The sequence below is a fragment of the Microcebus murinus genome, chromosome 5 (genome assembly GCF_040939455.1).
Source record: "Microcebus murinus isolate Inina chromosome 5, M.murinus_Inina_mat1.0, whole genome shotgun sequence".
NCBI lineage: Eukaryota > Metazoa > Chordata > Mammalia > Primates > Cheirogaleidae > Microcebus > Microcebus murinus.
The window spans coordinates 112,822,105-112,841,224 of NC_134108.1; the positions used below are offsets into that span (position 1 = coordinate 112,822,105).

General features: G+C 44.0%; 1 protein-coding gene across 2 annotated transcripts in view; it reads left to right on the forward strand.

Annotated features, from left to right (window-relative positions):
- Positions 1 to 19,120, forward strand: part of LOC105855380 (uncharacterized) — a 125,772-nt gene that overhangs the window by 65,533 nt on the left and 41,119 nt on the right. The window contains exon 4 of one of the 2 annotated variants that reach the window (XR_012919366.1): positions 5,748 to 7,696. The exons of the other annotated variant lie outside the window; for it this stretch is intronic. The gene's annotated coding sequence lies outside the window, so the exon portion shown is untranslated. Of the gene's footprint in view, positions 1 to 5,747; positions 7,697 to 19,120 lie in introns of those variants that run through there. 2 annotated transcript variants of the gene reach the window in all.

Genomic DNA, 19,120 nt, shown 5'->3' on the forward strand with positions numbered 1-19,120 from the left:
TTGAATCTGATTTGTGCAGTGTCCAGCAACTGTAGCATCTTCTTTTTTCCCAGATGCGTCGTCTGGTGCAAGTGTCCTAGCAGGTGGTTCCCCAAGGCTTCAGGGACTACTAGGCGATGCTCTCCATCTTGGAGCCAACCGTCCTTACTCTGTGTAGCCTGCAGTTTTTCTTTGGCCCAGTTTATGTCGGTGCTGGAATAATCCGGTTGGGGGGGGCATCTTTCCCATCCCAGGAGGTGGCAAGCTCAAACATAGAACATTGTTAGTGCTGGTTCTCCCGCAGCCCTTTTTGCCTCAGCGTCTGCAGCCCGGTTGCCCCGGGCTTCAAGAGAGTCCCCCTTCTGGTGTCCCGCTTTTGGCAACAAAATGGCTTCTAGCGGCTGAAGTATTTCAGGCTTACATTTGATTTTTCTGCCTCCGCCATGATGAAACCTCTCTCTTTATAGAGAGCCCCATGTATGTGTGCTGTCCCAAAGGCATAGCGACTGTCTGTGTGTACCGTCAGCCTCTTTCCTTGGGCCCTGCGGAGGGCTTCCATCAACGCCACCAGTTCCGCCTTCTGGGCTGATGTCCCCTGTGGGAGGTGTGATGCCCAGATAAGATTGCCCCGCTCATTCACTATAGCCGCCCCTGCATACCTGTGTCCATCCCGAACAAAGCTGCTCCCATCGGTGAACCAGGTCAGGTCGCTGTTTGAAGAGGGCGGTCTTTCAGGTCTTTCCTGGCCATCTGGGTCTCGCCAGGATCTCGAGGCAGCTATGTTCAGGTGTTTCTGGCTCGGGATCCGGCAGGAGCGTGGCCGGGTTCAGGATGGCAGGAGTCCGGAACTCGATGCGAGGAGTGTCCAACAGAAGCCCCTGGTAGAGAGTCAGCCTCGCATTTGTAATCCATTGCCCTGGCGGCTGCTTCAGGGTCCCCTCTATGGCGTGAGGCGTGGTACTCTGCAAATGCTGACCCAGGGTGAGCTTAAGGCGTCTTTGACCAGTAAGGCAGTAGCTGCCATGATTCGCCATCTTGATGGTTTGCCATCTCGCTGCTACCGGGTCTAGTTTTTTTTTTTTTTGACAGGTACGCCACTGGGCGCCTCTAAGGTTCTAGCGCCTGTGTGAGCACTCCCTTGGCTATTCCCTTCTTCTCGTCTATAAACAGGTGGAACTCCTTTGTGGGATCAGGGAGCACCAGAGCCGGAGCCTTTAACATGGCTGTACTCAAGGCTCGAAAGGCACTCTCTATCTGCACTGTCCATTTCCACGCTTGCCCTGCCTTGCACCCTTCATACAAGGGTCGAGCCTTCTCTGCGAACCCCTGAATCCAGAGGCAGCAGTATCCCACTGGCCTCAGGAATTCTTGCACTTTCCGACATGAGGTCGGGGTGGGAATCTCAAGTACAGTCTGTTTCATTGCTTCTGTTAGCCACCTTTGGCCTCTCTTAATTTTATATTCTAAATAGGTGACTTCATCCTTGCAAATCTGGGCCTTCTTGGCACTAGCCCTGTAGCCCATTTCCCCTAGCACTCTGAGTAAGTCTTTGGTGCTCTCCAGGCAGGTCTGAGGGTTGGAGCAGCTAATAGTAAATCATCTACATACTGCAGCAGGGTCACCTCTGGGTGGTTGGCACGGTACTCACCCAGGTCTTCGTGAAGGGCCTCGTTGAACAAGGTGGGCGAGTTCTTAAACCCCTGAGGCAGTCTTGTCCAAGTCAGCTGCCCCTGGATCCCTCTGTCTTCGTCCTGCCACTCAAAGGCAAATATTTCTTGGCTGTGCGGGGCCACGGCTAGGCTGAAAAAGGCATCTTTTAAATCTAGGACAGTGTACCAAATCTGCGTTGGAGGAAGGGAGCTTAGTAGGGTGTAGGGGTTTGGAACCGTAGGGTGGATGTCTAGGACAAGCGTGTTGACCTCCCTGAGGTCCTGCACAGGCTGATAATCCTTTCCACCCGGTTTCTTCACTGGCAACAAAGGCGTATTCCAGGCTGACTGGCACCTCCGGAGAATCCCGGCATCTAGGAGCCTTCGAATGTGGGGCGTTATTCCCACTCTAGCCTCCTGGGGCTTGGAGTACTGTCTAACCCGGGCTGGCTCAGCCCCTGGTTTTAACTCAGTGTATAGAGGTGGCCGATGCTTTGCCCACCCTGCACGCTCTTCTGCACCTGGCTAGTCTTGTTTGACAGTTTTCCCGTGGTCTCAGTAATCACCAAATGTTCTGCCCCCGTGTCTACCAGGAAATTGACTGGGCTCTCTTTTACTAGTAAAGTTACCCTGGGCTTGGGGAGGGGAACCGAGCCCCGTCCCCCTCCATTCATCTTCTATTTGCCCCACCACCATAACCTTCTCAGAGGATTTAGCTCTACATCCCCCTTCTTCTTGGGGCAGTTCCTAGCCCAGTGTCCATGCTCCTTGCAACTGGCGCACTGATCCTTGCCTAGCCTCTCCCTCCGGGGTCGCTCCCAGCCTTTTGCCCCTAGCTGACCTCCTCCCGTAGCTGCGAGTAGCATCTTGGCCATTTCTTCGTTCGCCCTGCGCGCCTCCCCCGCCTGAAATTTTCCATCTTCCAATCTTAGTGTCTCTAACTTCGGGCGTTTCTCTGTTATTATATACTTTTTCTGCCACTCCTAGCAAGTCCTGTAGAGTTTTCTCGCACAGCCCATCTATCCTTTGCACTTTTGCCTAATGTCTGGGGCTGCCTGATTTACAAAGGCCATCATGACGGCCGCTTTACTCTCTTCTACGCTGGGATCTATCGGAGTGTACTGCTGAAAGGCTTCCATAATTCTCTCTAGGTAAGCTGCCGGACTTTTCCCAGGCCCCTGGCGGACATCTCCTACCTTGGCCAAATTTGTCGGCTTGTGTGCCACTGCTCAGAGACCGGCCATCAGAGTCTGGCGGTAGACCGGAGACGCGCCCTGCCTTCAGCCTCATTGCGATCCCAGGGCGGCCGTTCAAGAGGTCTGGTTGATGACCCGTGGGTTGATGGTGTGCCGTCCTCTCCTGGAACCAGCTTCCGTGCTTCTGCTTGGATTCTCTCTCTCTTCAGTTGTAAAAAGTACCTTGAGCAACTGTTGGCAATCATCCCAAGTGGGCTAATTTGTAAAAAAGGACTGAATCTAAAAGGTTAATTAAGTCCCTATCTGCTCTCAGGGGGAGCCCTCACGGGTTCCGGATCTGGAGCCCTTTCAGCCCGCTGCCTAGCCCTGTAAGCCGGTCCCCGCCTCAGCGGTTCCATTGCAGCCATAGGCCCCGCAGGTACCATCGCCACCGCCACCAGGGGCGGGGTCGAGCGGGAGGGGCGCGGGCGCCACGGGGACGGCCCTGGGCACGGGCGCTGCAGGGAGGAGCGCAGGGCGCGGTTGCAGGCGAGGAGGAGTCAGGGCGCGGGCATGGGCGCCGCCATCCTGTTTGCTTTGGCGTCTCTCTCCCCTCACAAAGGTCCTGTGCCCCCTCTCTCACATCCTTAAAGTGACTCACGAGGATGGACAACGGCGTCGTCAGAGTCTGTCCTATTCCTGAAAAGAAGAGGAAATCCTAGACACAGGACAAGAATCACTCGCACAATCACACAGGTGTAAAGACAAGGCAAATGAGGCCCAAGTAACAAAATGATTAAACAGACGAATAAACAAACAAACAAAAACAAACTAAACAAATTGACCCTCCTATTCCGGAATCTCTCCCCGGTCCCCTTCTGACCGAGCCTCCAGCTCCAAGGTCAGCCGTGGGGATTCTAAGGAGGCCAGCAGACGTCTCTGTCTGGCCTCCACTGGCGACCCACCAGCGCGTCCGCCAGGTCCTAATGCCGGTCCACTAGTCTGGGGCTCCAATCTGTACACTCTTTCCCCGGCTTTGCGTCCTATCTAGCGGTCTGTGAGAATCCCGGACGAGCCCCCAAATATTATATTCGAGATTTTCATGGCCACAGGACAGAGAGACAGAGTCACTGAGGCTGTAATTATCAAAAGGAGTTTTATTGTCTAGCTCGAGCTAGGGTCCCAGCCCCCAGAGTGCCAGCACAGTGGCCTCTTCTCCGGGCAGGGACCCTCCTTTGTGTGTTAGTCCCCTTTTTATAACTTAGTTGTTTACACACTGGTCATGCATCCGCCCCACAATGATTCTTACTTCATCCTGCCCCTGATAGGCCCTAACCTGTTCCGGGTCCTAGCTGCAAGACTCAGGTTTTTGCTCTCTTTGTCTTTTTCTTCTGCACCCCATAATATACTCATAATGCCTTGCGGTTAGCAAACAAGCAGTAAACAGAAGCTGGAAGGTGTCTATTGTCCTTTTAGCCCAGTATCCTACACACAAAAGGTAAGTGTTGGTGAGGATGTGGAGAACAGGTAACCCTGGTACACTGTGGGTGGAAGTGTAAACTGGTATAGCCATTATAAAACCAGTATGAAAGTTCCTCAAAAAATTAAAAGTAGAACTACCATATGACCCAGCAATCTCACTTCTGTGTGTTTATCCAAAAGAAGTAAAATCAGTATTTCAAAGAAAGATCTGCACTGCCATGTTCGTTGCTGCATCATTCATAATAGCCAAGATATGGGGACAACCTACATGTTCATCAGTGGATGAATGCATAAAGAAAATGTGATACATACATATAATGGAATATTGGCCTTAAAAAGGAAAGAAATCCTGCCATTTGTGACAGCATGGATGGGCCTAGAGGACATTATGCTAAGTGAAATAAACCAGACACATACTGTATGATCCCACTATATGTGGAATCTAAAATAAGCAAACTCATAAAAACAGAGAGTAGAGGCCGGGCGTGGTGGCTCATGCCTGTAATCCTAGCACTCTGGGAGGCAGAGGCAGGTGGATTGCTCGAGGTCAGGAGTTCGAAACCAGCCTGAGCAAGACCCCGTCTCTACTAAAAATAGAAAGAAATTAATTGACCAACTAAAAAATATATATACAAAAAATTAGCCAGGCATGGTGGCACATGCCTGTAGTCCCAGCTACTTGGGAGGCTGAGGCAGTAGGATCACTTGAGCCAGGAGATTGAGGTTGCTGTGAGCTAGGCTGACGCCACGGCACTCACTGTAGCCTGGGCAACAAAGTGAGACTCTGTTTCAAAAACAAACAAACAAACAAAAAAACAGAGAGTAGAATGGTGGTCACCATGGATTGCAGGGCTGGGCAGGGAACGGTGAGGTGATAGTCAAAGGATTCAAAGTTTCAGTTATGAAAAATAAATTCTAGAGATCTACTATACAGCATAGTGCCTATAGCTAACAATACTGTACTGTATACTTAAAATTTGCTGAAAGGGTAGATCTTATCTAATAATGGGGTTGGGAGGAAACTTTGGGAAGTGATGGATATGTGTTTGCTCTTAATAGTGGTGAAGTTTCATAGGTGTATACTTACTCCCAAACTCATTGATTTGTATGCATTAAATATGTACAGCTTTTTACATGTGAATCATACCTCAGTAGGGTTGGGTAAAAAGTTGGACCTTATCCTGAAGGTGCTGTAGGATTTTGGGGGCTACAAGCACAGAGCTGGGCTGCAACAGGACTCTCACTCGCTAAAGCCGTGCAGCCTTCTCCGGGGGAACAGCAGCACGGGCCGGCCGGTGCTCCTGAGCGCCCGGCACACCACGCGCAGGACTGCTGGTCATCCTGCGGCGGTAATGGGGCTTCTCCCCGTGTCTCCACACAGCTGCTCTGCCCTTCGCTCAGGGGGCTGTCCTCTCTGGGTTGTCTCTCCTTATCTGCTTCCACCCTCCAAATTTCTCCACAGCTGCCATCTGCCACACACAGCGGATATGCTGTTTCTCCAAAGCTGGCTTGCACAGAAGCAATGGAGTGGCCGCCTAGGAGATTCACAGATCTTGATGATGCAGTGGCAGCAAAAGGTGTGACCATAGGTGTGACTGGGTCTCTCCAGCAGTCGAGGCAGCTGGAGCGCAGCGCCTCGTCCTCCGAGTTCCTCAGAGGGGAGGCAGCAGCCATGGCCACAATGCTCAAGTCCTGCAGAGAGAGTTTTCTCCCCAAATGAGGAAACTCTAAGAAGACTTGAAGGAAAAAGGGAAATTGTGAGTTTAATAAATATCAAAATACAATCCATGAGAAATAGTTTTTATGTTCAGACTGTTCCCAGCCTTTTTTCTCAAAATCCAAAGTTCCTTCCAGAGCACTAGTCAGACTGGGTCACAGCCTGCAGCTGGGTGGATGTTAATTTAAGGCAGCTAGCTCTACTGCAGGGATTTCAAAGGGTGCCCATAAATGTAACTAAGTGTGCGTATTCTAGAAGATTTAGGGAAAGTAAATTCCCAATAAAATCTAAAGGATCTATGCCTACCTCTTAGTAGATAAGCTCAGTAAAAAAAAAAAAAGAAATTGTAAATAATTCAGTAGTAGAGAATAAGAATTATAAAATTCAAAATTTGGGGCTGTATCTTAAAACTCATCTGAGAAGATGAAAGTTAGATGTTAGATAGGTTCAACTATAGGTCTGTTATTCATAGTCTGCCTAAGAAATCTACCATCATGGTTTAAACTAAGTTTTTCAAACATTTTTTGAAACATCACTATAAACAATTCATTTCCATCCCACTCTAATATACATGCACACACAGACACAAGCCCCGGCAAGTTTTGTTAAGTATTATTTATTTTTTTTTATTTTATTTTTTTTTGAGACAGAGTCTTACTCTGTTGCCTGGGCTAGAGTACTGTGGCGTCAGCCTAGCTCACAGCAACCTCAGACTCCTGGGCTCAAGCAATCCTACTGCCTCAGCCTCCCGAGTAGCTGGGACAGGCGTGTGCCACCATGCCCGGCTAGTTTTTTTCTATATATTTTTAGTTGTCCAATTAATTTCTTTCTATTTTTAGTAGAGATGGGGTCTCACTCTTGCTCATGCTCATGGTCTCGAACTCCTGACCTTGAGCAATCTGCCCGCCTCAGCCTCCCAAAGTGCTAGGATTACAGGTGTGAGCCATCGCCCCCAGCCTACTCTTTATTATTTTTAATACATTTTGTTTTTTGCTTTTTACTATAGTCCATTTTAAAAATGCTGGTTATAGCAACAGGCACAAACCAGAACTGTCTAGAAAAAAAAAGAAATAAAAATAAAGTAAGAGTTTTAAAAAGAATTTTATATAAAATTAAAAAAAATGCTGGTTATAACCCACCAAATTAATGTCATGATACAAAGTATTATAACCTACACTTTGAAAAACACTGATGTAAATCACCACAACTTTATCACTAACCTTGAACTCTATCTACAGATGTAAGCTCTGGGGAGCTACCAAGGTCTACTGTACCACCACATAAATGAACTACTTGCATCTTATACTCACATATCCAAATCCATTATTTCCTCATTATTCCTGTTCCTTAGAAATGGGTACCAACACCCACACCATTACCCAAATCAAACACCTAAAAAGATTTCAGACACCTCATTCTCTTTCACTACTAGCCCTCACATCTGGTCACTGAATTAAATAATAAAGTATCAGAAATTAAAATTTAAATGCATGGCCTCAGCAGCAGAATGGACACAAGAGAGAAAAGAGTCAGTGAACTTGAAGATAATGCAATCCCAATATTAATAATCCAACCTAAATGATACACAGAGAAAAACAGATTAAAAAATAGAAAGCAGAAACTCAGTAACATATGGAAAAATATCAAAAGGTTTAACATTCATGTCATTAGAATCCCAGGAGACGAGAAAGAAATTGGTGAAGAAAAATATTGTTTAGAGAAAAAATGGCTGAAAACTCCCCAAATATGGCAAAAGACATAGATTTATGTAAAGTAGCTCAATACAGTGCAAAAGAGGATAACTTCAAGTAAAACCATCCCAGATTACATCACAATCAAACTGCTGCAAACCAAAGATAAATAAAAAAATCTTTTTTAAAAATTGTTTTTTATTTTAACTTGTTTCACCATCATTTCCAAGGGGAAAAAATCTTGAAAGCAGACAGAAGAAAATGACATATTACATCAGGGGGAAAAACAATTCAAATGTCGGCAGATTTCTCATCAGAAACCACAGAGAACAGAGGTGGTGGGAAAATACCTGTGAAATATTTGGGGGATTGGGGGAAGAACTGTCAGTCCAGAACTCTACGCCAGCAAAATCTGCTTCAGGAACGAAAGCAAAATAAAAGCACTTTCAGACAAAGAAAAACTAAGAGAACATGTCACCAGCAAACCTGCTGTGACAGACCTGCTAATGAAAGCTCTTTGGGCTGACAGGAAATGATACATCAAAAGGAAATCTGGAACTCGAGGAATTAAGAAAGAACAACAGGCCAGGCGCGGTGGCTCATACCTGTAATCCTAGCACTCTGAGAGGCTAGGTGGAAGGATCCCTTGAGCTCAGGAGTTTGAGAAGAGCCTAAGCAAGAGTGAGACCCCGTCTCTACTAAAAATTGAAAGAAATTAGCTGTACAACTAAAAATATATAGAAAAGAGTAGCCAGGCATGGTGGCGCATGCCTGTAGTCCCAGCTACTTGGGAGGCTGAGGCAGGAGGATCGCTTGAGCCCGAGTTTGAGGTTGCTGTGAGCTAGGCTGATGCCATAGTACAACATAGTACTGTTGCCTAGTCCAGGCAACAGAGTGAGACTCTGTCTCAAAAAAAAAAAAAAAAAAAAAAAGGAAAAAGAAAAAAGAAAAAGAAAAAGAAAGAAAGAACAACAGAAATGGTAAACATTTGGATAAATATTATAGTCTCTTTTATACCTCACAAGTTGTTTAAAATATGTAAGACTTTTGGAAGTAAAAATTATAATCTTTGGGGAGGGTTTCATGTGTATAGATGTAATAATACAGAAGACAACTACAGTGAAGACACCTCCATGGTCATAGGCTTCTACATTTCACTTGAAGTCATAAACTTTTAACTCTGAGTAGACCATGAAAAGTTAGGTATGTATATCATAGCCCATAGATCACCCACTAAAATATAATACAATGAAATATGGCCAAAATCTAACAGGTAAATTAACTTGGAATACTAAAAAATGTTCAAATAATCCAAGAATGCAACAGGACAGAAGAGTAAAAAACACAGGGGACAAAATAGAAATCATAAAATGGTGGGACTAAATTCAACAATATCAATAATTATATTAAATGGGAATAGTTTAAAAATACTCATGCAAAGACACAGACTGTTGGATTGGTTTTTAAAGAAAGACCAAATTATAGTCTGTCTCCAAAAATCCCATATTAAATATAATGATATAGATAAAATGAAAGTAAAGAATTGAAAAGATGTACCAGGCAAACAGCAAAAGAAATCGAAGTAGCTACATCAATATCATAAAGTAGACTTGAGAACAAAGAATTTTACAAGGACTAAAGGGGTCTGTTACATTATAGTAAAAGGGTCAAATATCCAGGAAAACATGACATTATCAAACGAGAATGCAACTAACAATAGAGATGCAAACCATATGAAACAAAAATGGTAGAATATGAAAAGTAGGCAAACTAAAAAGATTCTGCACAGCAAAGGAAACAATCAACACAGCAAATAGATGACCTACAGAATGGGAGAAAACATTTATAAAGTATGCATCTGATAAGGGGCTAATATCTAAAATATATAAAGGCCGGGCGCGGTGGCTCAAGCCTGTAATCCTAGCACTCTGGGAGGCCGAGGCGGGCGGATTGCTCGAGGTCAGGAGTTCGAAACCAGCCTGAGCAAGAGCAAGACCCCGTCTCTACTATAAATAGAAAGAAATTAATTGGCCAACTAATATATATATATAAAATTAGCCGGGCGTGGTGGCGCATGCCTGTAGTCCCAGCTACTCGGGAGGCTGAGGCAGCAGGATTGCTTGAGCCCAGGAGTTTGAGGTTGCTGTGAGCTAGGCTGATGCCACGGCACTCACTCTAGCCTGTGCAACAAAGCGAGACTCTGTCTCAAAAAAAAAAAACAAAACAAAAAACAAAACAAAACAAAACAAAACAAAAAAAAAATATATAAAGAACTCAGACAACTCAGTAGCAAAAAAACCAAATTATCCAGTTCAAAAATGGACAAAAGACTCAAATAGACATTACTCAAAAGAAGACATACAGGCCAGGCTCTGTGGCTCATGCCTGTAATCCAAGCACTCTGGGAAGCAAGGCAGGAGGATGGCTCAAGGTCAGCAGTTTGAAACCATCTGAGCAAGAGTGAGACCCCATCTCTACTAAAAATAGAAAGAAATTAATTGGCCAACTAAAAATATACAGAAAAAATTAGCTAGGCATGGTGGCACATGCCTGTAGTGCAGAAGGATTGCTTGAGCCCAGGAGATTGAGGTTGCTGTGAGCTAGGCTGATGCCACAGCACTCTAGCCTGGGCAACAGAGTGTGACTCTGTCTCAAAAAAAAAAAAAAAAAAAGACATACAAAGAGCCAACAGGTATTAATATATGAAAAAATGTTCAGCATCACTAATCATCAGGAAAACAAAAATCAAAACCACCATGAGGTATCACCTCATCCCAGGTAGAATAGCTAGTACCAAAAAGACAAAAAAATAACAAATGATAGTAAGGATGTGGAGAAGGGGGAACTCTCATACACTATTGGTGGGAAGGTAAATTAGCATAGCCATTATGGAAAACAGTATGGAGTTTCCTCACAAAATTAACAGTAGAACTACCATACGATCTGACAGTTCCACTCCTGGGTATATGTCCAAGAAAAGGAAATCAGTGTGTTGAAGGCATACCTGCACTCCCATGCTTATTGCAGCACTACTCGCAATAGCCAAGGCATGGAATTGACCTACATGTCTATCAAAGGATGAATGGATTAAAAAGTGTGTTTATATACACAATGGAATTGTGAACTAAAATAAAATCTTAAGGCTCCCTGCCACTGGCTGACCCCCTCTTGGCCAAGGGGATGTCCTAAAACTAAATTGCCTGCCAGGAGGAGGAAGGTCAGACATGTCTCCTCATGATCCCTCCTTTCTTGAGGACATCCTTTGTAACCCATTAACAGGCCTGAGGTATGCAAGACAAACCTGCAGGTCCTCAATTTACACACCTGTCTCTGATTAATAGACTTCCTTATCTTAAAACATTCTAAGCCTTTAGACAAAGCTTCGTGTGTTTCACCAATTAAAAGTCAAAGAATCTTTATACCCACCTATGACCTGTAAGCCCTTTCCCCCCTTTGAGATGTCCCACCTTTTGGGGCCAAACCAATGTATGGCTCCCATGTACTGATTTATGACTTTGCCTGCAACCCTGTCTCCCTGAAATGTATAAAACCAAACTGTAACCCAGCCACAGTGAGTCCACTTGCTCAAAGCTTCTTGGGTGTGGCTCCAGGTCATAGTCCTCAAATTTGGCTCAGAATAAATCTCTTTAAAATTATTTTACATAGTTTGGTTTCTTTTCCATTGACAGAATACACCATTCAGTTGTAAAAAAGAATGAAATCCCATCATTTTTGATGATGTGGATAAACATAGAGGACATTATGATAAATGAAATAAGTCAAGCACCAGACAAATAATGCAAGATCTTGCTCATATGTGGAATGTACAAAAGTTGACCTCATAGAAGTAGAGAGTAAAATAGTGATTTCCAGAAGCTGAGGAGGGGTGTGGAGAGGGGAGCAGGAGAGGTTGGTCAACAGGTATAAAATTATATTTAGATGGGAGGTGTACGTTCTGGTGTTCTATTGCATAGTAGGATGACTATGGTTAGTAATAATGGACTGTTGATTTCAAAGTAGCTAGAAGAGAGGATTTTGAATGTTCTCACCACAAACAAACAATAAAAGGGATGGATATGCTAATTACCCTGATTTCATCATTATACAATGTACACATGTATCAAAATATCACACTGTACTCCATAAATGTGTATGTTCAATTATTATGTGTCAGTTAGAAACAAAATAAAATTTTAAAAAATAGACAATCAAAAATTGTGTTGGACAATTCAACATTTTTCTTTCAAAATTGAGAAAAATTAGACAGAAAATCAGTAAGGATAAAGAAAACCTGAACACCGCTATCAACTGACTTGACCTAATGACATGTACAAAACATTCTACCCAACAAAAGCAGAATACGTATTCTTTTCAAGTGCATGTGGAATATGCATATAAAGAGACCATAAAGCAATACTTCGATACCAAAACCAGACAAAGATAGCACAAGAAAAGAAAACTGTAGATGAATATCCCTCACAAACACAAGGGAAAATTCCTCAACAAAACAATGGAAAATATTATAGAACTCTCTCTCTCTCTCTCTCTCTCTCTCTCTATATATATATATATATATACACATACACATATATATATACACACATACACATGTGTGTATGTATGTATTTATATTTATTTATATTAACAAATATATATATATATATATATATTTTTTTTTTTTGAGACAGTCTCGCTTTGTTGCCCAGGCTAGAGTGAGTGCTGTGGCATCAGCCTAGCTCACAGCAGCCTCAAACTCCTGGGCTCAAGCAATCCTCCTGCCTCAGCCTCCCGAGTAGCTGGGACTACAGGCATGCGCCACCATGCCGGGCTCATTGTTTCTATATATATTAGTTGACCAATTAATTTCTTTCTATTTATAGTAGAGATGAGGTCTCACTCTTGCTCTGGCTGGTTTCAAACTCCTGACCTCGAGCAATCCGCCTGCCTTGGCCTCCCAGAGTGCTAGGATTACAGGCGTGAGCCACTGAGCCCGGCCTTGCTCCTGGCCTTGGGTCAATTCTTAAGTTGACGTTCTGTGCTCCCTTGAATGACTCATGCCTCTCTGTCAATTTTGAGGCAGCAACTTTGGGTGGGATGAGATGATCTGTAATCTAATCTTTCCTCAGGCCTTTGTCCCTCTGTTTGGCTTACTAAGGCCTTTGGGGAAAGCTTTGAGCAATGTATCAGTTTCCTGTCACTGACCTAACAAATTACCAGGAACCTAGCATCTGTTATCTTACAGTTCTGTGAGTTAGAAGTCCAGCACTGCCTCACTGGGCTAAAATCCAGGCGTCGGCAGGGCTGTCACTCTGGAGGGTCCCAGGCAGAATCTGCCTCCTCGCCCTCTCAGCTTCCTGCGCTCCTGGCTCTTTCCTGCATCTCCAGAGTCGCAGTTCTGACCTCTGGTCGGTCACTGCGTCTCTCAGCACAGCAGGGAAAGACTCTGCTTTTAAGGACTCACGTGATCAAATCAGGCCCACTGGACAATGCAGAATTATGTCCCTGTCTCGAGGCCCTTAATCTCGATCATGTCTGCAAAATCCCTTTGTCAAGTAAGGTAACATGTTCACGGTTTCTGGGGATGAGACTGTGAACATCTTTAGTGGTGGGGGTTCATTATTGCACCTACCACAAGCAAGCAAAGTCTTATGTTCTGCTAAGGACTCACATATCCGGACTCACCCTTTAATCTCTGCCTGCAATCTGGTCATTCTTGCCTGAGTCTGCACTCTCTTATAATGTTTTGTTAAATGCAACCAGGAGCATGCAGCACTGGGGACAACCTAAATTTCCATCAACATGTTACGAAATAGACACACTGTGGTGCACTCATACAACAGAATACTATACAGCAATAACAAGAAATGGACTATCGATGTACTTGGCTAGGGGGGTGAATCACAAAACAATTGCTGGATGAAAAATGCCAGATAAAAATAGAGTACACACTATGAGTTCATTTATATAAAATTCTAGAAAATGGAAACCAATTCATAGTGACAGAAAGCAGATCAGTATGTCGACGGAAAAAAGCAAACTCTGTAAAATAATTTTAAAGAGATTTATTCTGAGCCAAATTTGAGGCCATGACCCGGAGCCACTGCCAAGAGACCTTGGGCAAGTGGGCTCGCCGTGGCTGGGTTACAGTTCAGTTTTATACATTTTCAGAGAGACAGGGGTTACAGGCAAAGTCACAAATCAATACATGAGAGGCATACATTGGCTTGGCCCAAAAAGGTGGGACTCTCAAAGCGAGGGCTTATAGGTTATAGGTGGGTTTAAAGATTCTTTGGCTGGCAATTGGCTGGGAGAGTTAGTCTTTATCTAGAAGACCAGAAAGGATATGCTTACTTTAAGATAAGGGTATGAGCACTCTGGGAGGTCCAGACAGGAGGACACTTTAAATTTACAATAGGCGCCTGCTAGGATGTTTTAAGATGCTTTAAATTTAAGAATAGGCATCTGCTTGAGTTAAGACAGGGGCTTCTTATCTTTTAGGTGATGTTAATGCCATACCAGAATCAGGTCAGGAAGTAAACCACTGCTTCGTTTGGTTAACAAAAGTCGCTTAGTGGGAATTTACGGTTTGTCAGCCTAACCCTGCTGGCCTCCTTAGGAAGGAGTTTTTAGCAAAAAAAAAAAAAATTAGAGTTCAGTCCTCAAGTATTTGCCTGGGGATAGGCTGGAGGATGAATGGAATTCAAAGAAGTGGGGAAATAGCACAGTCATAGCATTGTTAAAAAAAAAAAAAAAAAACAAAGAAGTGGGGAAAAACTTGAGGGTGATAGATATGTTCATTATCTTAATTGTGGTGACAGTTTCACAAGTAGATACCTATGTCAAAACTCATCAAATTGTATACTTTAAATATGTGCAGTTTATTGAATATCGATTGTACTCAATAAAGCTATTTTTAAAAGTGCACTAAAAATAAAGAGATGCACTCATGGCATCATGCATGAGCTTTCACTGGGATGTAAGCCCATGTAGGTTGGGCTTGTGTTTTGTTCATTACTGTATCCCCAGAACTTATGATAGCACTGGGCACACAGTAGAGGTTCAGTAAATCCCACATAACTTCTAGCAGGCAGGAGAATGAACCCACGCTCCAAGATGTTCATGTCCTAATCCCCAGAACCTGTGACTGTATTATGTTATATGGCAAAAGAGAATTAAGGTTACTAATCAGTCGACTTTATTAAAAATGGAGATCATTAGGCCCTAGTGGGTCTGATCTAATCACATCAGTCCCTAGAGGTGGAAGAAGCAGTTGCTCAGAGAGATGTGACAGGGGACGGACATGATTGTTGCTGAGTCTGAAGACAGGAAGGGGACCATGGCCAAGGGACTCTGCAGCCTCTGGGAGCTGGAGAGAGCGCTCAGCTTACAGCCAGTGAACAGAAAAGAGCCTGCCTTCCAAAGACAAGGAACGAATTCTGCCAGCACCCAGAATGAGCAGGGAACAGATTCTTCCCTGAAGCCTCCGAAAAGGACCGCGCCTGCGCTAACACCTGATTTTGGCCCGCTGAGACCTTTGTTAGACTTCTGACCTACAGAAATGTAAGAGAATAAATTTGTATTGTTTAAACTGCCAAATTTGTGATAATTTGTTACCATGGCAGTGAAAAACTAATCCGCAACTAAAAGAGGCCCTGTGCTTGTCACTAGAAGCAGCAAGAGAGCTGTGGTGTGCTCTGTCCCCAGGTTAGGGGTGGAGGGGATGTTGGAAGTTTCTGCCAGGAGGAAGGGCTTGCGGGAGGAGAGGGCGAGCTGCGTGTGGTCAGAACCCTGGGCGCCGGCACGGGGCCCTCTCTGATTCTCTGTCCCTGCTGCCCGCCCTAAGGCAGGCACTTTGCCTCAGGTGTCATGCTCACACCTGGGTGATTAGCCCTTCTTGGTTTGCCTGGAACTTTCCCGATACTGTCACTGAATGTCCTGCGTCCTAGGAAACGCCTCAGTCCCAGGCATCCTGCACCACTCATCATTTGTCACAAACTATCACCAAAGAAATTGTGAATAATGACTTTGCTGTAAACTGTTAGAGATTGTACCTAAAGTAGTTGTATGGTATGCTGTGAAAATAGGAAATTTTTATTTGTTATTTGATTTTCTAACACTTTTCTGATTATAAAAACATTAAATACACATTAGGAGGTACTTGAAGAGACAGACGAAGGCCTAAAGCAATGTTTTTCAAACTTCAGCATGTGTAAAAATGTCATGCTTATTGAAATGTGGACCACACCCCAAGAGTGTGTTGGGAAGACTGGAGTGCTGCCCAGAAATCTGGAGAATAAGAAAAAAGGACAGCCAGTAATAGTACCTAAAATGAACTGTCTATCCAGCGGTCCCCAACCTTTATTTGCACCAGGGACAGGTTTCACAGAAGACAATTTTTGCATGGATGGGGTCGTGTTGGTGGAGTGGGGAGGGAGAGGGAGGGGACTCAAGCAGGATGTGAGCTATGGGGAGTGGCTGTAAACACAGATGAACTTAGCTCACTTGCCCACCACTCACCTCCTGCTGTGTCTCCCCCAACCCCCGGCCAAATTTCATGGAAGACAATTTTTCCATGGCCCAGGGTGGGGGGAGTCCCCAGGTAGAGGAGCCCTGTGTTCCTAACAGGCTACAGACTGTACCAGTCCTCAGCCCAGGGGTTGGGGACCACGGGTCTATGCTACACCTTCTGCTTGGATGGCTATTAGACATCTCAGAATTAGCATATCCAAAATCAGATTTGGATCTCCCCGCATCTCTGCCTGCCACACACCCGTGTTCACCTTCTCAGTGTAACTTCGTCCTTCAGCTGCTTGAGTCAAAAACCTGGGCATTGTCCTTGTCTCCATTGTTGCTATCATGCCACACTGAATAGCATTGGTTCAGCCTTCAGATTTATTCTGAACGTGACTATTTTCCACAAGCTCATCATCACCACCCTAGTTTATTTCAGTGGCCCCTGGAGAGGTGCTGCTGCTTTCATCCTTGCTTCTCTGGTTCCATTTGCAACAGAGCAACTGGAAAATTAAGACAAATGTGAAAGCCTATAGTTGCAGCCTATTAGTCCTTTGTTCAAAACCTTCCAGGGGCCTCCTCATCGTCTTTAGAATGGCCCCCATGGTCCTGCCCAATCCGGACCCACTCACTTCTCTGACTGCATGACTTTATGTCCTACACTCCATCCCCCTTTCACTGGTACAGACATACCAGCCTCCCTATGGCTCCTTATACATGCCAGGCATGCTCTTGCCTCAGCACCTTTGCACAAGCTCATCCCACTGCCTAGAACACATCTCTTCCAGATATTCTCAAAGTTGGCTCCCTTACATCTTTCAGGTGTTTTCTGAAATGTCACTGTCTCTGTGAGGCCTTCCCTAACCTCCCTACTTAAAATTGTAACATTTCCTCTCCATTCTCTATTCCCCTTCCTTGGTTTGTTTTTATTCATATGACCTATCAACACTTAATATTAATTTTTTCAAATTTTTAATTATTATGGGTAGATAATAGTTGTATATCTTTATAGGGTACATATGATGTTTTGATCAGGCATACAATGTGAATTAATCAAATCAGGGTAACTGGAGTGTCCATCACCTCAGGCATTTATCATTTCTTTATGTTAGGAACATTCCAATTCCACTCTTTTACTTATTTTACAGTGTACCCTAACTTACCGTTGAGTACACATTGTTGAGCTATAAAATACTTTTCATTCTATCTATGTTTTTGCACCCATTAACCATCCCCACTTTATCCCTCCCCACTACCCTGCCCAGTCTCCAGTAACCATCATTCTACTCTCTGTCTCCATGAGATCAATTGTTTTTAATATTTATCTCCCACACATGAGTGAGAACATGTGAGATTTGTCTTTCTGTGCTTGGCTTATTTCACGTAACACAATGTTCTCCAGTTCCATCCATGTTGTTGCAAATGGAAGAATTTCATTTTTGTGGCCATATAATATTCCATTGTATATATGCACCACAGTTTCTTTATGCTGCAGATATCTTTTTGATATACTGAATTCTTCTGCTTTGGATATATACCCAGCAGTGGGATTGCTGGTTCATATATTGGTGCTATTTTTAGTTTTTTGAGGAAACTGCATACTGTTTTCCATAGTGGTTGTACTGATTTACATTCCCATCAACAGTGGATGAGGGCTGCCCTTTCTCCACATGCATTTGTTATTGCCTGTGTTTTTGATAAAAGCCATTTTAACTAGAGTGAGCTGATACCTCATGGTAGTCTTCATTTGCATTCCTGTGATGACTAATGATGTTGAGCATTTTTTAAATATACCTGTTGGCCATTTGTATGTCTTCTTTTGAGAAATGTCTATTCAGACTCTTTGCCCATTTTTTATTCAGATTATTTGATTTTTTCCTATTGAGTTGTTAGAGCTCCTTTTTTAATATTTTATTTTATTTTATTTTTGAGACAGAGTCTCACTCTGTTGCCCTGGCTAGAGTGCCATGGCGTCAGCCTAGCTCACAGCAACCTCAAACTTCTGGGCTCAAGCAATCCTTCTGCCTCAGCCTCCCGAGTAGCTGGGACTACAGGCATGCGCCACCATGCCCGGCTAGTTTTTTTCTATATATATATTAGTTGGCCAATTAATTTCTTTCTATTTTTAGTAGTCATGGGGTCTTGCTCTTGCTCAGGCTGGTTTCAAACTTCTGACCTCAAGCGATCCTCCTGCCTCAGCCTCCCAGAGTGCTAAGATTATAGGCGTGAGCCACCACGCCCTTATATATTCTAGTTATTAATCCCTTGTCAGATTGGTAGTTTGCAAATATTTTCTCCTATTCTGTGGGTTGTCTCTTCACTTTGTTGACTGTTTCCTTTGCTGTGCAAAAGCTTTTTAGCTTAATGTGATCTCATTTGTCCAATTTTGCTTTGGTTACCTGTGCTTTGGGGGTATCACTCAAGAAGTCCTTTCCAGACCAATGTCCTGAAGCGTTTCCTCACTGTTTTCTTGTAGTATTCTCATAGATTTAGGTCTTAGATTTAAGTCTTTAATCCATTCTGATTTGATTTTTTTATATGGTGAGAGAAAAGGATCCAGATTCATTCTTCTGCGTATGGATGTCCAATTTTCCCAGCACTATTTATTGAAGAGATTGTCTTTTCCCCACTGTATGTTCTTGGTACCTTTGTCAAAAATAAGTTAACTACAGATGTGTGGATTTATTTGTGGGTTCTCTATTCTCGTGATTATTCATTGATGTCTGGGCATTGAAGAGTTAGGTATTTACAGTCTGGGCTTGTATGAACCTGTCCTTCTTGAGAAGGCTTTCCAGATGGATACTCAAAAGGAATTGAGTGCTGTGGTCTAGGTCTCTGGTCACTGCAGCTGTCTCAGCACTGGGCTTCCCCACGCCCAATAATGCTGTGACTCTTGCAGACTCGTGTTGGTACTGT